Below are 24,766 nucleotides of genomic sequence, written 5' to 3'. Positions count from 1 at the left end.
TTCAACTCGAGTTTAACTTTTCTCTTAAAACCAGTCAAAATAACCGGCCGCTGAAGTAACAAATTCTCGGTTTTTAATTGTTATTACTTCCTGTAATAAACAGACATCGAACAAGGATTCCACTGCTGCGGGAAATTGATAAGCCGGTTTTATATCTAGTTATTAGAAAAAAAGCTGTTATAACAGAGACCAAATAATACTAAAAAACTAATTCAGAACTAAAATACCGGTATCGGTTGTAACCAGTAAGATTTTCCCATCCCCGAATAGAAGAAGTGTACTACAAGGAAATCTTTCAACTTCGATTCGAATGCCTGGTGTTTATTACTAATTTTTTTAGTTCTCACAGAAGCCTATTGAAAATTAAAAGTACCACAAGTGTCTAATTATGTTTATCGTATTAATAAGAAGCTCTTTATGAGTAGAAAATATCGAGACACAGCATGGTAATATCGTAGCATGAATTTATGCGATTGTAAGGCCAAATAATGAGATAAAAGAAATTATTCAGGTAGTGAAGGGAGACGAAAATTTAATAGTCATGGTTGACTGGAAAAGGGAGAGAAGGAAATATAGTAGGTGAATGTGGATTGGGGGGAAGAAATGAAAGTGGAAGCCGTCTGGTAGAATTTTGCACAGAGCATAACTTAATCATAGCTAATACTTGGTTCAAGAATCATAAAAGAAGGTTGTATACATGGAAGAAGCCGGAGATACTAAAAGGTATCAGATAGATTATATAATGGTAAGACAGAGATTTAGGAATCAGGTTTTAAATTGTAACACATTTCCAAGGGCAGATGTGGACTCTGACCACAATCTATTGGTTATGAACTGTAGTTTAAAACTGAAGAAACTACAAAAAGGTGCTAATTTAAGGAGATGGGACCTGGATAAACTGAAAGAACCAAAGGTTGTTGTAAAGAGTTTCAGGGAGAGCATAAGGGAATAATTGACAGGAATGGGGGAAAAAATACAGTAGAAGAAGAACGGGTAGCTCTGAGGGATGAAGTAGTGAAGGCAGCAGACGATCAAGTAGGTAAAAAGACGAGGGCTAATAGAAATCCGTAGGTAACCGAAGAAATATTGAATTTAATTGATGAAAGGAGAAAATATAAAAATGCAGTAAATGAAGCAGGCAAAAATGAATACAAACGTCTCAAAAATGAGATCGACAGGAAGTGCAAAATGGCTAAGCAGAGATGGCTAGAGGACAAATGTAAGGATGTAGAGGCTTATCTCACTAGGGGTAAGATAGATACTGCCTACAGGAAAATTAAAGAGACCTTTGGAGAAAAGAGAACCACTTGTATGAATATCAAGAGCTCAGATGGAAACCCAGTTCTAAGCAAAGAAGGGAACGCGGAAAGGTGGAAGGAGTATATAGAGGGTTTATACAAGGGCGATGTACTTGAGGACAATATTATGGAAATGGAAGAGGATGTAGATGAAGATGAAATGGGAGATACGATACTGCGGGAAGAGTTTGACAGAGCACTGAAAGACCTGAGTCGAAACAAGGTCCCGGGAGTAGAAAACATTCCATTAGAACTACTGACGGCCTTGGGAGAGCCAGTCATGACAAAACTCTACCATCTGGCGAGCAAGATGTATGAGACAGGCGAAATACCCTCAGACTTCAAGAAGAATATAATAATTCCAATCCCAAAGAAAGCAGGTGTTGACAGATGTGAAAATTATCGAACTATCAGTTTAATAAGTCACAGCTGCAAAATACTAACGCGAATTCTTTACAGACGAATGGAAAAACTGGTAGAAGCGGACCTTGGGGAAGTAGTAGTAGTAGTAGAGGGGTTTTGGGCGCACGACAGCAAGGTCTTCAGCGCCCGTTCAGTAACTTAGTGAGACGGGTGTCAAGAAAAATCCCAGAACAGGAATATAAAACGGAACAGAAAACATGGGTAATAATCGTCGAAAAACATGTGCTCACCCACACCAAAGCGTGGGACGAAGGAGAGCGTCAGCAGTAAAACATGGACAACACAGGAAGAAAATAATAGGAGAAGCTAAAACAATGTAGCAGATGGAAGTGGCTAGCTGACCGCAAGGAAAAAAAGGGGAGGAGTCAGCCACTCTGCAATACACTAAAACCTCCAGCCTAAAATTTTAGGCCAGAGTCCAGACACATCAAAAAACTTAAAAACCCTAGACACACACGTCTCATCATTAGCTAAAACAGAAGGCAGATCCCCAGCAACTTGTGATTCTGCCCGTGCATCACAGTATAAAATGCAGTCTGTTAAAATGTGCTGGACAGAGATGTGCACACCACAAGCATCACAAAACGGTGGATTCTCCCGCCGTAATAAAAACCTATGTGTGAGAGGACAGTGCCCGATCCGAAGACGTGTGAGGGCCACCTCCTCCCCCCTGAGCAACCAGCAGGAGGAACGCCACGGCCGAGTGGTTGACTTTATGAACCGCAGTTTATTGGCCGTCACCGCCAGCCATTCGTCCTCCCACAACGCCATGCATTGCCTGTGCAGCGATGACTGACTGCAAGGGAATAGGACACTGGACCACATCCTGCTCTCTGCAGGCCTCCTTGGCAGCCCGATCGGCCTGTTCAATGCCCCAGATGCCAACATGACGAGGCACCCAGCAGAAGGATACTTCTGTACCCCGCCGTTGGAGTAAGTACAGTTGGTCATGTATCAGCCGGACCATCGCCTCAGTCGGGTACAGGTTCTGCAGTGATTGTAAGGCACTAAGAGAATCAGAGCAGAGAAGAAATCGATCGCCCCGAACACGATTCATCTGCTCCAGTGCCTTCAGGATCGTGTGGAGCTCCGCTGCGAAAACGGTATATTCAGCAGGGAGTCGAATCCGGGTAACTTGATCAGGGAACACTACAGAACAGCCAAGGAAATTCTCCTGTTTGGAGCCATCAGTGTACACGACAGTGAAACCGTGATGCACATCTAAAATGTTAAAAAACAGACATTGGAATGTAAAATCTGGTGTGCGATCTTTCTTAAAATTAGTCAAATCTAAAATAAGTTTGGGTCTCCGGAGGAGCCAAGGGGGGATCTGCTCCAACCGCGACGCAAAACACGAAGACCAGCCATAGACATCGCAGGGAGGCAATCCTGTGCGCGAATCCCATAGGGCTGCGTCGCACGTTGCCGGTTATGAAATAACTGTGCCAGAGGAGGCTGAGCAATGGCAGGGTATGCAGGGGTGTATGGTGTGGACAAAGTTTTATACGCCTGGCGCACTGTAAGTAGACGTCGCCGCATAGGAAGTGGCGGTTCACCAGCCTCTGCACAGAGGCTTGGTATGGGGCTAGTTCGGAATGCCCCAGTGGCCAACCGAAGCCCTTCGTGGTGCACAACGTCCAACATCTTCAAGTAAGAAGGCCTCGCAGACCCATACACCGTGCACCCATAATCGAGCCGAGATCGCACAAACGCCCTGTAAAACTGGAGCAGACAAGTCCTGTCAGCTCCCCATGTACTGTGGCTAAGGCATTTTAAAATACGTAAAGCCTTAAGCGACCGCCGTTTCGAGTCAAAAATGAGCCCCAGAAACCTCACCGTGTCTTTAAAAGTGAGAATAGTGTCCCTCATCCGCAACTCAGGAAAGGTTAAAATCGAACGAGAACGGTTAAAAAGAACACATACAGACTTCTCGGTGGAAAACTTAAAACCACTCTTCCGCGCCCAGTCATCCAAACGTCTAATCGTAAGTTGCAACTGGCGAGTTGTCGTTGCAAGGCTTGAAGAAGAGCAAAACAAAGAGAAATCATCCACAAACAAAGAACACTGGACAGGACTTTTCACTATGGACGTAATGCTATTAATAGCGATGGCAAAGAGAGTCACACTTAAAACGCTACCCTGAGGGACACCGTTCTCCTGCTCAAAGCGATCAGACAGGACGTCACCAATTCGGTATCTAAAATATCGTGGCGAGAGGAAAGACTGAATAAAAAGAGGAAGACAACCCCGAAAACCCCATTCGTGAAGTTGCTCCAGGATGAGACGTCTCCAAGTGGTATCGTAGGCCTTCTGAATGTCAAAAAATACACCTAGAAGGTGATGACGGCGCAGGAAAGTTTGTTGTATAGCCGCCTCCAGTAGAGCCAGGTTATCGAAGGTGGAACGAAACCTCCTGAACCCACACTGAAAGCGACTAAGGAGTTGCCGGGATTCTAACATCCAGACAAGGCGGCGGTTGACCATCCGCTCCAAGGTCTTCCCTATGCAACTAGTGAGGGCAACACTACGGTAGCTACTCGGGCTCATGCGGTCTTTCCCAGGTTTTAAAAAAGGGATTAAAACTGCCTCACGCCACGAGTCAGGAAAGTGACCCGACGCCCAAATTCCATTAAAAAGTGCGAGGAGGATTTCTTTGTTGCGCATTGTGAGGTGCCATAGCATACTGTAATGGACCCTGTCGTGACCAGGGGAGGTGTCACGAGCTCCAGACAATGCAGAATCCAGCTCCCACATAGAAAATGGGCAGTTGTAAACTTCATGAGATGTGTACTGGAAGTTCAGACTACATCTCTCAGCAACGGCCCTATGGCGCTGGAAACCTGGATCCTGACTGGTTGTTGCAGTAACTGTGGCAAAATACGCTGCCATAGTCTGGGCAATGTTTCGCGGATCCGTGTGGAGAGTGCCGTTATTCATTACAGCAGCTATGGGACACCTCCCTCCTCTGCCAGAAATTCACCTGATGGTCTCCCACACAATGGAATTTTTGGTGGAACGATTAATGGTGATCAGGAACTGTTGCCATGACCTCTTCTTCCTCTCACGAATAATGTGGCGACACCTTGCCGTCGCCACCCGAAATACTGCAAGATTCTCAGCAGTCGGCCGAGACTTGAACCGACGCAGAGCCGCACGCCTCGTCCTGTTGGAGAGCGGCAGTCGGCAATCCACCAAGGCACAGGTGGCCTCTTCCGGGGGCCCATGGACTGTGGAATGGATGCTGCAGCGGCGTGGTGGACCGTTTCGGTAATATGATCCACCCACACCCCAACAGTTGCACAGTGTTCGAATTGGGCCAACTGGCTATAAAGTGTCCAGTCAGCTCCACTGAGCACCCATCGTGGTGGTCTCCTTTCGGGCCCCACGCCATCTGGCTGGTGAATCCAGATGGGGAAATGATCACTGCCATGCAAGTCAGCGACCACTTCCCAGTGAGCACTGGCGGCAAGAGCTGGAGAGCAAAGCGAGAGATCAATGGCAGAGAACGACCCAGTCGCTGTGCAGAAATGAGTACTCTGTCCTCCATTGAGCAAGTAGGCACAGGAGGACAGGAGAAGCCTCTCAATTGCTCTACCCCTGGGCAGGTAATTGCAGAGCCGCAAAGCACATTGTGGACATTAAAGAAGGTCGGTGAGGGCCACTTCATCAAGTGCCTCATGTGGGGGCAAGTAAAGTGAACAGACAGTCAATGGATGACGTACTTGAACAGACACAGCGACAGCCTGTAAAGTCGTCATAAGCGAGAGAGGCGAGGAGTGGTAATCTGTCCTGACGAAAATACCTACACCTCCTCTAGCTCTCTCTCCACGCAGGTCGTCCTTTTTGTAGAGTGTATAGCCTCGCAGCTCAGGGGAGTATGAGGGATGGAAGTAAGTCTCCTGGAGACAGAGACACAGTGGTCTACCCTGAGAGAGGAGACGAAGTTCCTCCACATGCGTCCTAAACCCTTGCAAGTTCCACTGAAGTATGGGAGCCATCTATGTTGGGGGTAGCACCTTCATCCTGCCTCTCCGACGGGGCGGGGAGACCGCGGCAGGTGGAGGGGCAGGTGTGGGGTGAGCTGATTGCCCCACACATACGTCGTATTCCATCAACTCTGGGGAAGAGTCAGATGAAGCCTCATGTAAAACAACATCTGCATGGTCAGACGGTTTACCACGGGATTTGACCCGGTGTTGCTGCGGTACAGGAGCTTTCTGTGGTTTGGTGGGCTTTGGGGGAGCTGATGTGGGAGTGGTAATTGGCGCACTGGGCTTGGGAACAGCCTCAGCTGTTGGAAGCGACAGGGGCTGGCCCAAGTTCGCCACTATACCCTTGTCTGCCGTTCGAGTAGGGGCTACCGGCTCTGAAACACTGGCTGTGTTGCAAGTGCACTGACAGCTGCAGGTGTTAGTGCCAACACTCACCACCTCGGTCTGCGTTGAGGCATCGACTTTTGGAGTAGGCTTCTGAACCAGGGATGCGAAAGATGTAGCAAATGTGGGAGGTTGCATCGACTTATAGATCTTCTTGGCCTCACCATAGGGGATTCGCTTGGTTGTTTTGATTTCCTGGACTTTGCGTTCCTCTAAAAATATTCGGCAGTCCCTACTCCAAACAGGGTGGTTCCCAGAGCAATTAACACATTTAGCCGGAGACGAGCAACCAACTCCTTCATGAGCACCCTTACCACAGTTGCCACAAGTCGCTTCGCCTTTACATCCTAAGGTGGTATGCCCAAAACGCTGGCATTTAAAACAGCGCATTGGGGTCGGGAAATAAGGCCTCACACTAAGGCGAAGGAAGCCAGCTTTAACATATTCAGGAAGTTTTGTGCTACTGAAGGTCAGAATAAAGGAGTCGGATTTGACAAGAGTGCCATCAACCCTCTTCACGATGTGTTGGACATCAACGATACCTTCCGGAGCCCACTCACGTTGCAGTTCGTCCTTGGGAATGTCAGCTACATCCCGGCATGTCACAACACCTTCGCTGTAGTTCAAGGTGCTGTGCAATTCAGTGTCTATGGCATACTCTCCAAGACATTTAGCAGATTGGAGGTTAGTTGTTTGCTGGGAAGTGGAAGTTTCCACTAGCAAGGTCCCATTACGTAAGCGCTTCACCGATTTCAAGGAGCCACAGATGCCCTCCAATCCCTTTCGTATATAGAAGGGCTAAACCTTATCGAAACTACCCTCCTTCCGTTTTACAATGAGACACACATTCTGAGCACCAGAATGCATCCTGTTACTAAAGACTTCACTTGTCAAAGATCTGCTGCAGTCAGGGGGACTGACTGCACGAGCCCTCTTCAGAGACTGGGAGTTAGAACCCTCCAGCGGTCCACCCTTTCCGCTGGGAGGAGGAAAAGAGGATTTCGAAGGATCCATCTCGGTCCCACGAGCAGCTAGGGAACTAGAAGTCCACCTAGACAGAACCCCGCGTGCCTAGGTAAGCCTTATACAACTGAGGTGCGGCAGGTTCCCCAGAGGTTGCCCGCTAATGACTGTTCCACCTCAACAGCCATGCATCTCATCGGTGCGCAGCACACCTTGAGATTGAGGGGTTGTTTATAGATGTTTATTCCATCCTCGCGATCCGTCGGCCAAGCCAAGATCCCCACTCCCTGGGACACACAACATTCCACCGCCGCGCCGCACGGTGGTCGTTGAAGCGTGCCCAGAGCTTACGGTGACAGGGGACTGGCGGCGCTTACCAGTCCCCAGCTCAGGAACGCCGGGGTCGCCAAGCCCGTACCCAGCAAATGAATGCTGAACCCCTGGGGGCGGACCTTGGGGTAGATCAGTTTGGATTCCGCAGAAATGTTGGAACACGTGAGGCAATACTAACCTTACGACTTATCTTAGAAGAAAGATTAAGAAAAGGCAAACCTACGTTTCTAGCATTTGTAGACTTAGAGAAAGCTTTTGACAATGTTGACTGGAATACTCTCTTTCAAATTCTAAAGGTGGCAGGGGTAAAATACAGTGAGCGTAAGGCTATTTACACTTTGTACAGAAACCAGATGGCAGTTATAAGAGTCGAGGGGCATGAAAGGGAAGCAGTGGTTGGGAAGATAGTGAGACAGGGTTGTAGCCTCTCCCCGATATTATTCAGTCTGTATATTGAGCAAGCAGTAGAGGAAACAAAAGAAAAATTTGGAGTAGGTATTAAAATTCATGGAGAAGAAATAAAAACTTTGAGGTTCGTCGATGACATTGTAATTCTGTCAGAGACAGCAAAGGACTTGGAAGAGCAGTTGAATGGAATGGACAGTGTCTTGAAAGGAGGATATAAGATGAACATCAACAAAAGCAAAACGAGGATAACGGAATGTAGTCAAATTAAATCGGGTGATGCTGAGGGAATTAGATTAGGAAATGAGACACTTAAAGTAGTAAAGGAGTTTTGCTATTTGGGGAGTAAAATAACTGATGATGGTCGAAGTAGATAGGATATAAAATGTAGACTGGCAATGGCAAGGAAAGAGTTTCTGAAAAAGAGAAATTTGTTAACATCGATTATAGATTTAAGTGTCAGGAAATCGTTTCTGAAAGTATTTGTATGGAGTGTAGCCATGTATAGAAGTGAAACATGGACAATAAATAGTTTGGACAAGAAGAGAATAGAATCTTTCGAAATGTGGTGCTACAGAAGAATGCTGAAGATTAGATCGGTAGATCACATAACTAATGAGGAAGTATTGAATAGAATTGGGGAGAAGAGGAGTATGTGGCACAACTTGGCAAAAAGAAGGAACTGGTTGGTAGGACATGTTTTGAGGCATCAAGGGATCACAACTTTAGCACTGGAGGGCAGCGTGGAGGGTAAAAATCGTAGAGGGAGACCAAGCGATGAATACACTAAGCATATTCAGAAGGATATAGGTTGCAGTAAGTACTGGGAGATGAAGAAGCTTGCACAGGATAGAGTAGCATGGAGAGCTGCATCAAACCATTCTCAGGACTGAAGACCACAACAACAACAACAAAAGGCCAAATATTTACCAATCAAGTGTTAGGTAAATTCGCTAGTGTGGGAACTGCTGCTAGGGAATCCGTTGAATGTATGCACATTTCGAGCAATGTTCATCAGCAGATAAATTTATATATGTGTGTCATTTACTGTGTATTATATAGCGTTCCAAACAGTTACGCTAATTCTTAAGTAGTTACTATAGGTAGCTGAACTAGCGTAGATTCTTGCGCACTTGAAGCTGGGGAGAACCATTTTCAGGTAACTTTGTTCGTTAACGAGATATTGCGGGTAATTGTCGTGTTTAAATCAAATACTAGTGAAATTTGGCTGTTTGTTGCATTCAATTCGTTACCACACATTTGCCTAACAAACATGTTTGCTGATAGTTGAATATATTAATCTTAAAACTGAAATACTGATTCTTGCATGAACATGCGTCTCAACGTTTTGTGTTTTTATTTCATCCACTTGGGCACAGAACACCTCAGCAGTTTTCGTAAATTATACTGTAGGAAGTAATGCAACCAACCACAAATTTTTGCAATTATTTTATTCTACAATTAGTAATTTCGGGCCTGAGCCCATCGTCAGATAGTAGAGTTGACTTCTTCATGAGTTTTAAATTTTAGACATGGGTTTGATTTTGTTTTACAGTCCATGCTCGTCAAAGAATATACAAAATGGAGGATACATTTGTTTACATCGGCCGATGTAAACAAATGTATCCTCCATCTTGTATTTAGTCCAGTTCATTGATCAGCATGGATTGCAAAAGAAAATCAAACCTCTGTCCTACAAAATGTAAAGATACAAATGGAAACTTGCAAAGAAGTCAACGCTACCATCTGATGATGGACCCAGGCCCGAAACTAGTAAGGCACTATAAAATCATTTCAAAAAAGTATTGGCTGGTTGTAGTATATCCTATATTGTCTTTTTTTTTATTAAATATTGGTGTTCATATCAACTTTAAAAAATCATGTCGAATACGTTAATGATTTCAGTTCTTTTCATTCCTTAATATCTCCAATTCATTGAATAATAAATTTTGCAGTAAAACTGTGTGTAACTAACCAACCGTAAGTGGCTAAAGTGGTACAGCGAGTAGTGCACTTGACTCCCAGCGTGGAGGTCTCAGGTTCAATCCCAGACAGGAGTGGGGAGTTTTCCTCGTTCCATTCCCTCCAGCACTGCCCCAGATCCACTCAGCATGCCGTCAGATGAGCACCGAAGGTAAAAGGCAGCCGAGGCGATGCGCCCAACACTCTTCCCCTTCTAGTGCCACGGCAAAGGAAGGTGGCTGATGGGAGCGAGAGTAAAGGGGAAATGCCTTTACAGTAGCTCCCACCAAGTGTCTACACGATTTGCCGAATGATACTCTACACACAGCGAGGCCAGTAGCCTGGGCACGGGCTGTGAGCTACAGACTAAGATAATAAACCTTAAACGCTTCGTTACAGGCTTTTAATTTGAAAAGTGCTTTTAAGTGATATTTTTGCTGGTTAGGTATCACAAAATTTCCCTTTGTAGGGCCTGCACCACAAGTTCAGCCCAGAGGCCTGCAGATACTTAATACCTTAATACTGGCCTCCGCTGTCAAGTTGAAAATGTCGTGCAAAATATTGAAAAGTGAACAGAAACTGATTTTCATTTTTTTCCACATTTCACCAAGACTGCGATATGTATGTCTTCGAGCAGCAGTTCTCTTAAGATTCCAGGTTATTCACGGACAGATGGTTTTCCAATTCGTTCTCCATTATTCTGACTTATTCCAACACAGTGGAAGCGTCTACTCCACCTAACCACTGTGTCGTATGATGGTGTATTACTGGCATACGCTTCCACTAACAAGGGAAACTCACCATCGCATCCCCCTCCCCCCACAGAGTTAGTGGTAACATGGCCTGTGGATAGCCCGTGTACTGATCAGTGAAAAAAGAAGCAAAATAGAAAAACTGAACGGTGCAATCTTAAGTTGTGCAGCATCGAGCGAATTTGAATAGCTACGGCGTCGTGTTTATGTGGTCACGGTGTTGGACTACGAACTGAAAGATCTGTGTTAAAATATCTCTTTTTTTTGCACAAAACTATGAACTGTCCATCCTGTATTTGACATGTCTGTGCGCTGTATTCAAATGCGTGTCTGTGTCGTGGTGTAACGTCCGTTTGCAACAGCGGGATGTAAGGAAGGAACCTCCAGACGTATGTACCTGCTATTTGTTCTACACAAGTACCACATGTTATGACTTTTGCTCTCCATTTTCGAAGTTTTGACTGTTGAATTCCTTTTGTTGTACCATAGTTCACATCCGTTTATTTGTTGCTTTCATTTATGTGAGAAGTCTATGTGGCATCTCGCCTGCCCTCGCTGTTGATCACATTTACTTGCGATGGTAATACATTCTTGGCACGTGACTCATATTCTCTAACCAAGGTATAGTACGACAGTTGCCGAGACTATGGAAGGAGAACAGACACATCAATGACCGGATCGAAAGTCTATATTTTTTTGGAAAAAAAAGTTGGAGTCTCGGGGGAAGTTCGAACACGGATCTCCTGGTTTGCAGTCCAAAACTATGACCACACAACCACGACGCCGTGGTACCAGCAACTAGCTCGACGTTGCACATCTTGAGCTTTGACTGCTTCTATTTTGTTTCTTTTTTCACAGCTCAGTACAACTTCTTCTTGTTTTCGTGCTTAATCTGTGTTCAGTTTTTGACGGGCTACCCATTGGGCCATTTTACCATTGAATCTGAGAGGGGTGCGATGGCGACTTCCCTTTGTAAGTCACCGTGGATTACTGCAGCGTTGTTTCCCTTATAATTCAGAAAACGAATTACCGCACGAGACTCCTATTTATCGATTCCATATTGTTTCGTCTCGTCTAGTGGCGTGCTACGGAACTGTGGCACGGGAATTCACTGTGTAGCAGGACTGCATACATGTACCTTCGAACAAACAAACATTTATTACGTAACTTTATCACTGCTTGTAAATCCACGATTAGATTGTCTGCATCTACTTTTATACCAACATGGTTACCCTAGAATTAACTCTAAGATATTTGGTTCCAGACCGAATTTCTGACTATTTATCAACCGTTCCGCTCTCTTTCCGTACAAGCGTAAGAGAAGTTTTGTGGTTGAGATTTCGTGAAAAGATTTCGTCACAACGAAAAACCCCTTTGTTCTAATGATTGACACCCCAACTCGCTTATCATTGCCGTGAAACTCTCACCCTTATTTCGCCGTGAAACAAAACGAGTTACCATTCTTTGAACTTTCCTGATGTCCTCCTTCAATCTTGGTAAGGATCTCATACCACACAGCGAGACTCCAGAAGAGGAGGGACAAGAGTAGTGTAGCAGTCCCTTCAGAAGATTTCTTTCATCTTCTAAGTTTTCTGTCGACAAACCGCAATGTTAGGTTCGTATTTCCCAAAATCTTCTTTAGTGTTATGATTCCAATTTAAGGTGTTTATAAGTGCAATTCCTAGGTATTTAGTTGAAACTTCTACATTTAAATTTATGTTATTTATCGTGGGTCCGAAATTTAATGGAATGTTGTAGTGCTTTTGTGGAACACTTCACACGTTCTATTGTCCAGGGTCAACTGAAACGTTCCACATCGCGCAGGTATGTTGCTTTAATCATTTTACAATCCATTTTCATCTTCTGGTGACTTTTCTATATGGGAAATGACAGCACCATTTGCAGACACTGAAGACCGCTCAGACTGTCTGATAAATCGTTTATATACAGGATGTTCTACCATTCACATTACACACTATGAGAGGTTGTAGGCGGGACTGAGGAGATCAAGTTTTACATAGGTACCCATGTACGGAAACATCACCCAACGACGCTACAGAGCCTCAAAGTTACAGACGCCGGCACCTGTGTATACACAGGGTGTGTATATACAGGATGATTGCATGATGATGTTACAAACTCTGAAGAACGATGGAGAAGAAAAAGGTATGAGTTTGAGGTAAGGGTCCCCGGACCGGAAACGAAAACTCTTTCGATACCTCTGAACATCTGACAGTCGCATACATGTATCAGTAGTGGCGTTACTAAGGTTGTAGGGTAGTAAACTTTCAAAGGTGGTAGTATGGACCAAAACAAGAAAAAAGTCTATAAAACATGAGCTTTAAAAATGCATACATTCAGAGCTATGAACACTTGTACAATAGAGGAGATGTGTTTGACACTAGCGAAGATAAACAAGTGCTCATAGTTCCTCAGGTATCCATTTTAGAGTCCATGTTTACTAGACTTTTTTCTTGTCTTAGTTCATACTACCATCTCTGTCCTTCATTCTTAACAGCAACATCAGCGGTACATGTATTCCACTTTCGCAGGTATCAGAATGATTTTCGTTTGTAGTTTTCGACTCGTTCGTTGCCGAACCAGATACCCTTATCACAAATTGACACATTTATGCGTCTCCATCACCATCGTGGAACCCCCATGTATAGTCATACATTTACAGGCGCCGGCACCTATAACTTTGACGGCCAGTAGAGTCGTTGGATGACGTTTCCGGGTAAGGTTTCCTATGTAAAACTAGATCTGCTAAGTCCCTTCTAGAACCTCTAAAAGTGTGTAACGTGCCGGCCGGAGTGGCCGTGCGGTTCTAGGCGCTACAGTTTGGAGCCGATCGACCGTTACGGTCGCAGGTTCGAATCCTGCCTCGGGCATTGATGTGTGTGAAAAAAATGGCTCTGAGCACTATGGGACTTAACATCTTTGGTCATCAGTCCCCTAGAACTTAGAACTACTTAAACCTAACTAACCTAAGGACATCACACACATCCATGCCCGAGGTAGAATTCGAACCTGCGACCGTATCGGCACGCGGTTCCAGATTGAAGCGCATAGAACCGCACGGCTACACCAGCCGGCGATGTGTGTGATGTCCTTAGGTTAGTTAGGTTTAATTAGTTCTAAGTTCTAGGTGACTGATGACCTCAGAAGTTAAGTCGCATAGTGCTCAGAGACATTTGAACCATTTTTGAAGTGTGTAACATGAATTGTGAAACGCCCTGTAGATTAAGAACAGCATAGTGTCTATAAGACTGCCTTGGAAACTGCAGATATCACTTCGGTTTCCGTTTCACTAGATGGCTTCCCTTCAGCTAGTATGAACTGTTACCTTTTTGACAAAAAATCACGAATCCATTCGCACAACTGAAAAAAAAAATGGTTGAAATGGCTCTGAGCACTATGGGACTTAACATCTGAGGTCATCAGTCCGCTAGAACTTAGAACTATTTAAACCTAACTAACCTAAGGGGACCATACACATCCATGCCCGAGGCAGGATTCGAACCTGCGACCGTAGCGATCGCGCGGCTCCAGACTGAAGCGCCTAGAACCGCTCGGCCACAACGGTCGGCCGCACAACTGAGACGATACTCTATAGATATACCGTTTGGTTAGAAGCTGCTTGTGAGGTGGGGTGTCGAAAGCCTTTTGAAAATCTGTAAATAAGGAGACAATTAGAGATACTCGTCGATAGCACTCTACTTCGTGTGAATAAAAAGCCAGTTGTGGTTCACAAGAACGATATTTTCTTAATTCGTTCTGATTATGTGTCAATAGATCGTTTTCTTCGAAGTATTTCATAATGCTCGAATACAGAATGTTTTCTAACATCCTACTAAATATCGTTGTCACTTACGTAGGTCTATGATTCAGCCGACTTTTGTTTCTACTTCCTTTCCTGTGTACTGGTACGACGTGATGGGGCATTGCTTACCACGAATTTGGCACTTGTTTCTTTTTTAGATGAACCAGCCATTAGTTTTCTCCGTGCGCCCAATAGTTGCGGGGTGAAGGCAGCGGACTTGAAGGGGCAGCGGCGCCGCGCTGCCTGCCAGTTCGGGGAGCTCGGCTTTAAGCGGCCCGCTTCGCGCTGAGCTCCAGTTACAAAGCGGCGGGGACTCGGTGTGGCCGCGACGACACAACGGCACGCTCACAAACAACGGGATCGCTGTCACCCCTTGAGAAAGGTTAGCGACACAGCACTTCCGCTCTCTCTCAGGAATTCCAGCTGTTGTACTGCACCACTAGAGCGTACAGCTGGTTACATATTTTATCAATAACTTGTTTCATCCTCTTCACATGCTGCCTTCGATATTTTACTGATTGAATTTGTCTATCTAATTAGTCTTAACTAACTTAATTTCTTTTATTTTCTGTGCCCCAGGTAATAAGAACGCCGGACAACAACAAATTCGTCAGCCCCCGGCTTATACTCTGAACAAAAGTATGAGGACACCCTTATGTAATGTGGAATTGACCACCAGATGTCACGAGAGAGGGACCAGCCAGTATAAAAGAAGGCGGGGAGTATTGCGAGGTCAGCAAAGAAGCAGTGACAGCAGAATGAGTCGGTCAGGAGACCTATCGAGCGAGGTGGGGCAGTGGTTAGCACACTGGACTCGCATTCGGGAGGACGACGGTTCAAACCTGACTTAGGTTTTCCGTGATTCCCCTAAATCGCTCCACGCAAATGCCGGGATGGTTCGTTTGAAAGGGCACGGCCGATTTCCCTCGCCATCTTTCCCTGATCCTTTGGAACAGATGACCTCGTTGTGTGGTTCCCTCCCCCCAAATCGGCCAACCAATCAGGAGACCTCAGTGACTTCAGTGACCTTAGGCGTCCTCAGTGACCTCAAACATAGTCATTGGACGTCATCTGACTAACAAATCCATCACGGACGTGCAAACACTTCTAAGGTTGCCCCAGTCGACTGTTGGTGATGGGAATGTGAAGTGGGAACGCGAAGGAACAATCACAGCTGAACCAAGACCAGGCAGACTATACGCTCTGACGGACAGGGACCGTCGAGCATTGCGGAGGACGATTGTATAATATCACAGAAAATCAGTGGATGGAATCACCCCTGAGTTGCGGAGTGCTACCAGCAGTCCAGTACAGTGAATGTGGGTAGGGAGTCAGGAAGAGTAGGGTTCAATGGCCGAGCAGCTCCTGATAAGCCACACGTTTCTGTGGTAAATGCTATGCGACACCTCAGTTGGAGTAAATGTTGAAGCCACGGACAGTGGTGACTGGTAACGAGTGGTTTGGAATGACGAATCACGCTGTAACCTGTTGCAATCCGATGGAAGGGTTGAGGTATGGCGAATCACTGGGGAACGTTACTTGCCGTGATGTGTAGCGTCAACACTGAGGTACAGAGGAGGTCGTGTTATGGTACGGTTTTTTTTTTCGTGCTTAGTGTGTGATCCCATCATTGCGCTTACGAAAATCTCAAATCCCCAAGGGTACGAACACGTTTTACAGTACTATGTACTGCGTACAGTAGAGGAACAGTTCGGAGAAGATGACTGTATCAGCATGACAGCGCACCGTGTCGTAAAGCAGTATCTGTGAGGCAACGGTTTGTGGACAATAAAGCTCCTGAAATGGAGTAGCCTGTTCAGAGTCCCGACCTGAACACAATTGAAAACATCTGGAATGACGTAACAGCAACTTCGGGCATACGTCAAGGCAGTGTTATTGGATCTTTACTTCCCTCAATACACAGGGTAACTATACAATGAAAAAAAACCTGGTACAACTGCCTAATATCGTGTAGAGCACCCGTGAGCACGCAGAACTGCCGCAACACGACGTAGCAGGGACTCGACTAATGTCTGAAGTAGTACTGGAGGGAACTGACACCATGAATCCTGCAGGGGTGTCCATAAATCCGTAATAAGTGTAGGAGGGGGTGAAGATCTCTTCTGAACAGCACACTGCAAGACATCGCAGATATGCTCTCTAATGTTCATGTCTAGGGAGTCTGCTGACCAGAGGAAGTGTTAAACTCAGGAGAGTGTTTCTGGAGCCACTCTGTAGCAGTTCTGGACGTCTGGGGTGTCGCATTATCCTGATGAAATTTCCCAAGTCCTTCGAAATGCACAATGGACATGATTGGAAGCAGGTGATCAGACAGGATGCTTACGGACCCTCAACCAGCTTGAACAGTTCCCTGCTGAAATGCAGGGTCCATGGATTCATGAGGTTGTCTCATCTACATCCACACACATACTCCGCAATCCACCATACGCTGCGTGGTGGAGGGTACCTTGTACCACAACTAGCATCTTCTCTCCCTGTCCACTCCCAAACAGAACGATGGGGAAAATGACGAGCCCTAATCTCTCTTATCTTATATCTGTGGTCTTTCCGCGAAATGTAAGTTGGCGGCAGTAAAATTGTACCGCAGTCAGCCTCAAATGCTGGTTCTCTAAATTTCCACAACAGCGATTCACGAAAAGAACGCCTCCTTTCCTCTAGGGACTCCCTCTCGAGTTCCTGAAGCATTTCCGTAACACTCGCGTGATGATCAAACCTACTGGTAACAAATCTAGCAGCCCGCCTCTGAGTTGCCTCTATGTCCTCCCTCAATCCGACCTGATAGGGATCCCAAACGCTCGAGCAGTAGTCAAGAATAGGTCGTATTAGTGTTTTATAAGCGGTCTCCTTTACAGATGAACCACGTCTTCCCAAAATTCTACCAGAGAACCGAAGACGACTATCCGCCTTCCCCACAGCTTCCATTACATGCTTGTCCCACTTCATATCGCTCTGCATTGTTACGCCCACATATTTAATCGACGTGACTGTGTCAAGCGCTAAACTACTAATGGAGTATTCAGACATTACGGGATTCTTTTTCCTACTCATCTGAATTAATTTACATTTATCTATATTTAGAGTTAGCTGCCATTCTTTACACCAATTACAAATCCTGTCTAAGTCATCTTGTGTCCTCCTACAGTCACTCAACGACGACACCTTCCCGTACACCACAGCATCATCAGCAAACAGCCGCACATTGCTTTCCACCCTATCCAAATATCATTTATGTAGATAGAAAACAACAGCGGACCTACCACACTTCCCTGGGGTACTCCAGATGATACCCTCACCTCCGATGAACACTCACCATCGAGGACAACGTACTGGGTTCTATTACTTAAGAAGTCTTCGAGCCACTCACATATCTGGGAACCAATCCGATATGCTCGTACCTTAGTTAGGAGTCTGCAGTGGGGCACCGAGTCAAACGCTTTCCGGAAGTCAAGGAATATGGCATCCGTCTGATACCCTTCATCCATGGTTCGCAAGATATCATGTGAAAAAAGGGCGAGTTGCGTTTCGCAGGAGCGATGCTTTCTAAAGCCGTGCTGATGCATGGACAGCAACTTTTCTGTCTCAAGGAAATTCATTATATTCCATCCGCTCGATACAATGTGAAACGAGACTCGTCCGACCAGGCAACATGTTTTCAGTCATCAACAGTCAATGTCGGTGTTGACGGGCCCAAGCAAGGCGTAAAGCTTTGTGTCGTGCAGTTGTCAAGAGCAAACCAATGGTCCTTTCGCTCCGAAAGCCCATATCGATGATGTTTCGTTGAATGGTTCGCACGCTGACAATTGTTGATGGCCCAGCATTGACATCTGCAGCAATTTGTGGAAGGCTCTTTTTCGGGCCTCACTGATGTCGGAAATTTGTTATTTAACCGGATTCCTGATATTCACGGTGCACTCATGAAATGGTTGCATGGGGAAATCCCCACTTCATCGCTACCTCGGAGATGCTGTGTCGCTTCACTAGTGCGCCGACTATAACACCACTTTAAAACTCCATTAAATCTTGATAACCTACCATTGAAGCAGCAGTAACCGATCTAACAACTGCTCTAGATACTTTTTGTCTTAAATGGACTTTGCCGACCGCAGCCCAGTATTCTGCCTGTTTACACATCTCTATATCTGAATACGCATGACTATAACAGTTTCTTTGGCGCTTCAGTGTAAAATCTGTGAAACATTTTTAAAAAATCGGTAGAGATAAATAGCCAAGATTAATGTAAAAGATGGTACAGTTTGTAAAAGACAACTTAATTTTTATAGTGTATTTATGGATAAACTATGCGTCACACGGTGCACAATTAATCGGTACTTCTGTTCTACTCATACCTGACCCAGCATATCATGAGCGATGACATGAACAGCTACAGTCGCAAGAGTTAGAGGATCTTTCTTAAGGTTAGAATGTATCCCCCAAGAAAAAATAACAAGTTTTGAAGTACGTCGGCGAGGTGCCCACGCGAGTAGCGACAGGCTACGGTCGCAACACGGCCAGTCCAGCGACGCGGCAAGTCCCGTTCAAAAAAATGGTTCTGAGCACTATGCGACATAATTTCTGAGGTCATCACTCGCCTAGAACTTAGAACTAGTGAAACCTAACTGACCTAACGACATCACACACATCCATGCCCGAGGCAGGATTCCAACCTGCGACCGTAGCGGTCGCTCGGTTCCAGACTATAGCGCCTAGAACCGCACGGCCACTCTGGCCGGCAGTCCCGTTCAGATAAGATGAAATCTCTGCTGTTTGCTTTAAGTTGTGGCAGGAACCATAATAGCAGAATGTCGAGACAGGTGACACCACTGACAGAAATACACTATGTGATCGTAAGTATCCACACACCTGGTTGAAAATGACTTACAAGTACGTGGCACCCTCCATCGGTAACGCTGGAATTTAATATTGTTTTGGCCCGCCCTTAGCCTTGACGACAGCTTCCACTCTCGCAGGCATACGTTCAATCATGTGCTAGTTGGGTTCTGAAGTCGCTATCCCCGGATTCCTCTTCAACAGTGGGAAGCAAGAAGGTGCTTAAAACATCAATGTAGGCCTGTGCAGTGATAGTGTAACGCAAAACAACAAGGGATGCAAGCCCCCTCCATGAAAAACACGACTACACCACAACACCAACGCCTCCGAATTTTACTGTTGACACTACACACGCTGGCAGACGACATTCACCGCTCATTCTCCATACCCACACCTGTCATCGGATCGCCACATTGTGTACCGTGACTCGTCACTCCACACAACGTTTTTCCATTGTTCAATCGTCCAGTGTTTACGCTCCTTACACCAAGCGAGGCGCCGTTTGGCATTTACCGGCGTGATGTGTGGCTTATGAGGAGCCTCTCGACTATGAAATCCAAGTTTTCTCACCTCTCGCCAAACTGTCATAGTACTTGCTGTGCATACTGATGCAGTTTGTAATTCCTATGTGATGGTCTGGATAAATGTCTGCCTATTAAACATTAGATCCTCTTCAACTGTCGTCGGTCTCTGTCAGTCAACAGACGAGGTCGGCCTGTAGGATTTTGTGCTACACGTGTCCACGTTTCCACTTCACTATCTGGTCGGAAACAGTGAACCTAGGGATGTTTAGGATTGTGGAAATCTCGCGTACAGACGTATGACACAAGTGACACACAATCATCTGACCTCATTCGAAGTCCGTGAGTTACGCACAGTGCTCCATTGTGCTCTCTCACGATGTCTAATGACTACTGAGGTCTCTGATATGGAGTACCTGGCAGTAGGTGGCAGCACAATGCACCTGATGTGAAAAAATATGTTTTTGGGGCTGTCCGGATACTTTTGGTCACATAGTGTACTACCTGGGACTATTTGGAATAGCGGCTGAAACGTAGTGAGCAACTTCCCCGCAATTCGTTAGCGCTACAGTATCCAATCATCAATGAGTGGCTGCAGGTGGATATAGCATGCCTAAAGAAATTGATGGACTCTTTTGCTAGCCGAATCGGAGTCATTATATGTCTACGACTACTTCGTGCCAGGCCCCACCGACCGACATCGATACTTCTCCTCAGTGCAGCACTCCGTGAAGAATGGGCTGCCATTCTCCAAGAAACCTTCCAGCGCCTGATTGAACGTATGCCTGCCAGAGTGGAAGCTGTCATCAAGGCTAAGGGTGGGCCAACACCATATTGAATTACAGCATTACCGATGGAGGGCGCCACGAACTTGCAAGTCATTTTCTGCCAGGTGTCTGGATACTTTTGATCACATAGTTTACATGTTACTCAGAGCCATGACTTACACCATCTTTGTTTTATCATACGACCAGCTCAGCTACAGCTCTCCTAAGCAATAGGTGTGTTCTTTTATGCGTGACCAATATTTTTGCTTGATGGGCTTATATTGATGTCACGTTTGGAAATTTTTTTATTGATCGTTGAAGTACCCGTGTTGGGATGTATGCGTAATACGAAAAATATCTTAGCAGTTAGTCGTTCCGACTCCACATTAAAACCAAAGGTCCTCTTACAGTTTGCTGGATAAGTTAGCTTATAGACTGAAGGAAGGTAACGGCACACCACCTGCAGTAGGACCATGTCAAGCAAAGCCCTTCGGTATTTGTGATGCCTCTCGGCTTGGCTTTCGGCTCCTCCAACCCGCAACGCATTTATACTTAGCAAGGTATCGTCGGCTCAACTACTGTGTTCATGCTGGTTTCTGCAGAGGGCGCAGAAGATAGCAACAGGGGTAGCTCCAGACATGCACCTCTTGCTGAATCCGCAGCATTGTTGATAGCCAACATGAAAATTGTAGCCTTCCACCGCGCGAGCATTTCTGCCGGCGCATAGCTGTCTAGAGACAGTCCAGTCTTTGCCAGCCAGCGACTGATGTACCATCACCGTTTGGACACCGCCTCGGATTGGACGTAGCCTCCACCGCCCGGATGGCTGCGACCTGTGCTCCGAGCCTTGGTGTCCTGCGCCGTGGACAAGTCGTGGACAGCCGAAGAGAGTAAGAAAGTGAAAGCGAGTGACGACCAATCGCGGCAATTGCAGGTTGCCTCGAAACCTAGTGATACAAAAGTACATGCCCCTGATGATACCAACACCTTCGCAACCCCCCAACCAACAACCTCAATGCCGACGCCCAAGGAAACCTCCACAACAATCAACGAGGACGCCAATCCAGCGCCTCCCGCAGAGGTGCACAGCAACGCCACTACACCATCACGACACGTCACGGCTGGAGAGACGCCAACACACGCCATCGACACCGCTCGTTTGAGTTACGACAAGCTAGATGTAAATGTAAAATTAAGTAGACTAGAAAAAAGAGACATCTTAGAGACGGCACAGCAGATACTGATCCGCACCCTACACCCGTACGGCCAATCTGTTTCTTTCCGTACATCGGAGCAAACCGATAGACTGATTCTCAAAACGGAGAATATTCCAACAGATACAGACAGCCTACTAGACCTGCTCATGCAGGTGTGCGCCCGCAGGGAGGAACCATTCGATATGGACAAGCTTTACAAGGATCACGTAAGGGCTCATGGGAGAACATACTTCGATTACAGTCAAACTGGCAGCAAGTGCTACGCCACCGTTAAACACCCAAACTGCTAAGAGCACAGCTTAATGCTATGCGGAGTATACTTGTAGATTCGGAGCTCCCACGGGTCTTACGTGAACTAAAAAGTGACATTCTGTGCATACGGGAGCCCTAAACTAGACAAGGGCATATCCCCAACTTTCCTCCAAGTGCAGTGACAGTTGCGGAGGGGACAGGCTGCATGGCATCTGTCATAATCTTAAACAAAGAAATACGTCCAGTCAAAATTACAGAACTCTGTTCCGAGCACCTAGTTACAGTTGAAGTCACACACAAGGGGGATAATTGGATCATCGCGTCGCTGTACGCCCAATTCTGTCATTGCATCAAACCATACACAGACCTCATCAGAGATGTTGCGCAATACGCTGGCAACAAAAACTTCTCATATGTGCAGACATAAATGCCAGATCAACCCTGTGGCATTCACACAGAACTGACGACAGAGGTAGAATAATAAATGACATCATGCAAGAAAACAGACTACACGTACTCAACAAGGAAGGACATCACCTGACTCACATCGGACACAACGGTCATTGATCAAACATAGACATCACCCTCGTTAATAATGCCGCCATCAACCACGTACGAGACTGGACCGTACGTCACCAGATCACTGTGGTGGTACACCAAACGTGAACACAGAAACACAACCAAAAAGACTATTATTTGAAAAAAAACAGACTGGGACAGGGTCAGACTAAAAATACATGAGCACATACCGCAAGACATCACCGGCAGTGTTGATTACAGAGCACACATGCTGACAGATATCATCTGACACACACACACACGAACACCTGCATACCCACACAGAGAATGACGAAACACCAAAATATTCCCTGGACTACACAATTAACACGACTCAAACAAGACTCAAAACGTAAACGTAAGCTTTACCAACGAGCAATTTCAGATAGAGAAAGACAATTACGAGTACACGACTACCGGCTTGCCAAGGACAAATATAAACTTGAGCTGAATAAGACCAGGAAAGGCCATTGGAATAGCCATGTAGCAGCACAAACACAACTAAACATTTGAGGGGAACCATACAAAATCGTAACAGAGAAAATTAAGAGCCCACTGGTTCTGGGAACGCTGCGACAGGAGGATGGTGAGACGACTAAGGGCTGGAGACACACAGCTGAGTTCCTGCTGAGCAAACTCCTGCCTGACGACATCGCAGACACAGACACACCACAACATGCAGCACTGAGACGCGAAGTACACACAGTATACACCACACCAACCATCACCTGTCCATTTGCGCAGGAAGAAGTGGCGACAGCGATCTCAGAACTCAGAAACAAAAAGGCTCCTGGACCGGATGGTATCCACTCTGAGGTACTGAAACAAATTGCACCGCAGATCACACCGTTTCTCACAACGTTGTTAAACGATGCATTAAGACTGGGCCGTGTGCCTGCAGTGCGGAAGACCTCGAAAGCGGTTATCATCAAAAAGGCTCCAGACAAAGATCCATCAGATGGTTGGTTGGTTTGGGGAAGGAGACCAGACAGCGATGTCATTCGGTCTCATCGGATTAGGGAAGGATGGGGAAGGAAGTCGGCCGTGCCCTTTGAAAGGAACCATCCCGACATTTGCCTGGGGCGATTTAGGGAAATCACGGAAAACCTAAATCAGGATGGCCGGACGCGAGATTGAACCGTCGTCCTCCCGAATGCGAGTCCAGTGTCTAACCACTGCGCCACCTCGCTCGGTCAAAGATCCATCAGACCCCAAGTCATACAGACCAACTTGCCTTATCAATACACTCGGTAAAGTACAAGAAAAACTACTCTGCAAAAGACTACAAGCACACCGAACACTTCGGGGACTGACACCACACCAATACGGCTTCAGGGAAGGGAAATCTATAGACGACGCAATTAACAGAGCACTCCAAATAGTACACGACACACCCTCCAAATACACACTTGCAATTATGATAGACGTCTCAGGTGCCTTCGAGAACCTCTGGCGCCCGGCCTTTTTCAACAGGCTCAGACACCTGCAGGTACCGGAGTGTCTGTATAATAGTTTCATGGACTATTGCAGAGAGAGAACGGTCGTTTGGCAAATGGACAACCAGAAAGTGATTAAACGAATTACAAAAGGCTGTCACAAGGGTCGACCTGCGGCCCCATCTTCTGGGACATAGTTATAGAACCGCTCCTACAGTTACTAGAGGAGCACATCTTGATAGATGGAGTTGTCGCTTATGCTGATGATCTACTCGTCGCAGTTTCAGCAAACAACCGTGCCCATCTAGAAGAAAGAGCCAATGGAACACTTCGGACAATAACCCAATGGTGCACAGATAATAAATTAAAGATAGCAACAAACAAAACAACTTATACATAGGGTACCCTGCGCAGGAACCCAATAGTCTTCCAGCGGCAACACTTTCGCAAATATAGACGGCTATAAAGGCAGCATGGCACAATATTTCTGTAGGGAACTTCCAGCGCCTTGTTGAGTCCATGCCACGTCGAAGTGCTGCAACTACGCCGGGCGAAAGGAGGTCCGACACGATGTTAGAAGGTATCAAATGGTTCAAATGGCTCTAACGACTATGGGACTTAACATCTGAGGTCATAAGTCCCCTAGACTTAGAACTACTTAAAAGTAACTAACCTAAGGACCTCACACACATCCATGCCCGTGGCAGGATTCGAACATGCAACCGTAGCAGCAGAGCGGTTCCGTACTGAAGCGCCTAGAACCGCTCGGCCACAGAGGCCGGCTAGGAGGTATCCCCTGACATTTGTTACCTCAGTGTAGTATGCGCTGTTC

The sequence above is a fragment of the Schistocerca gregaria genome, chromosome X, assembly GCF_023897955.1.
Source record: "Schistocerca gregaria isolate iqSchGreg1 chromosome X, iqSchGreg1.2, whole genome shotgun sequence".
NCBI lineage: Eukaryota > Metazoa > Arthropoda > Insecta > Orthoptera > Acrididae > Schistocerca > Schistocerca gregaria.
This window is presented reverse-complemented; position numbering follows the sequence as displayed.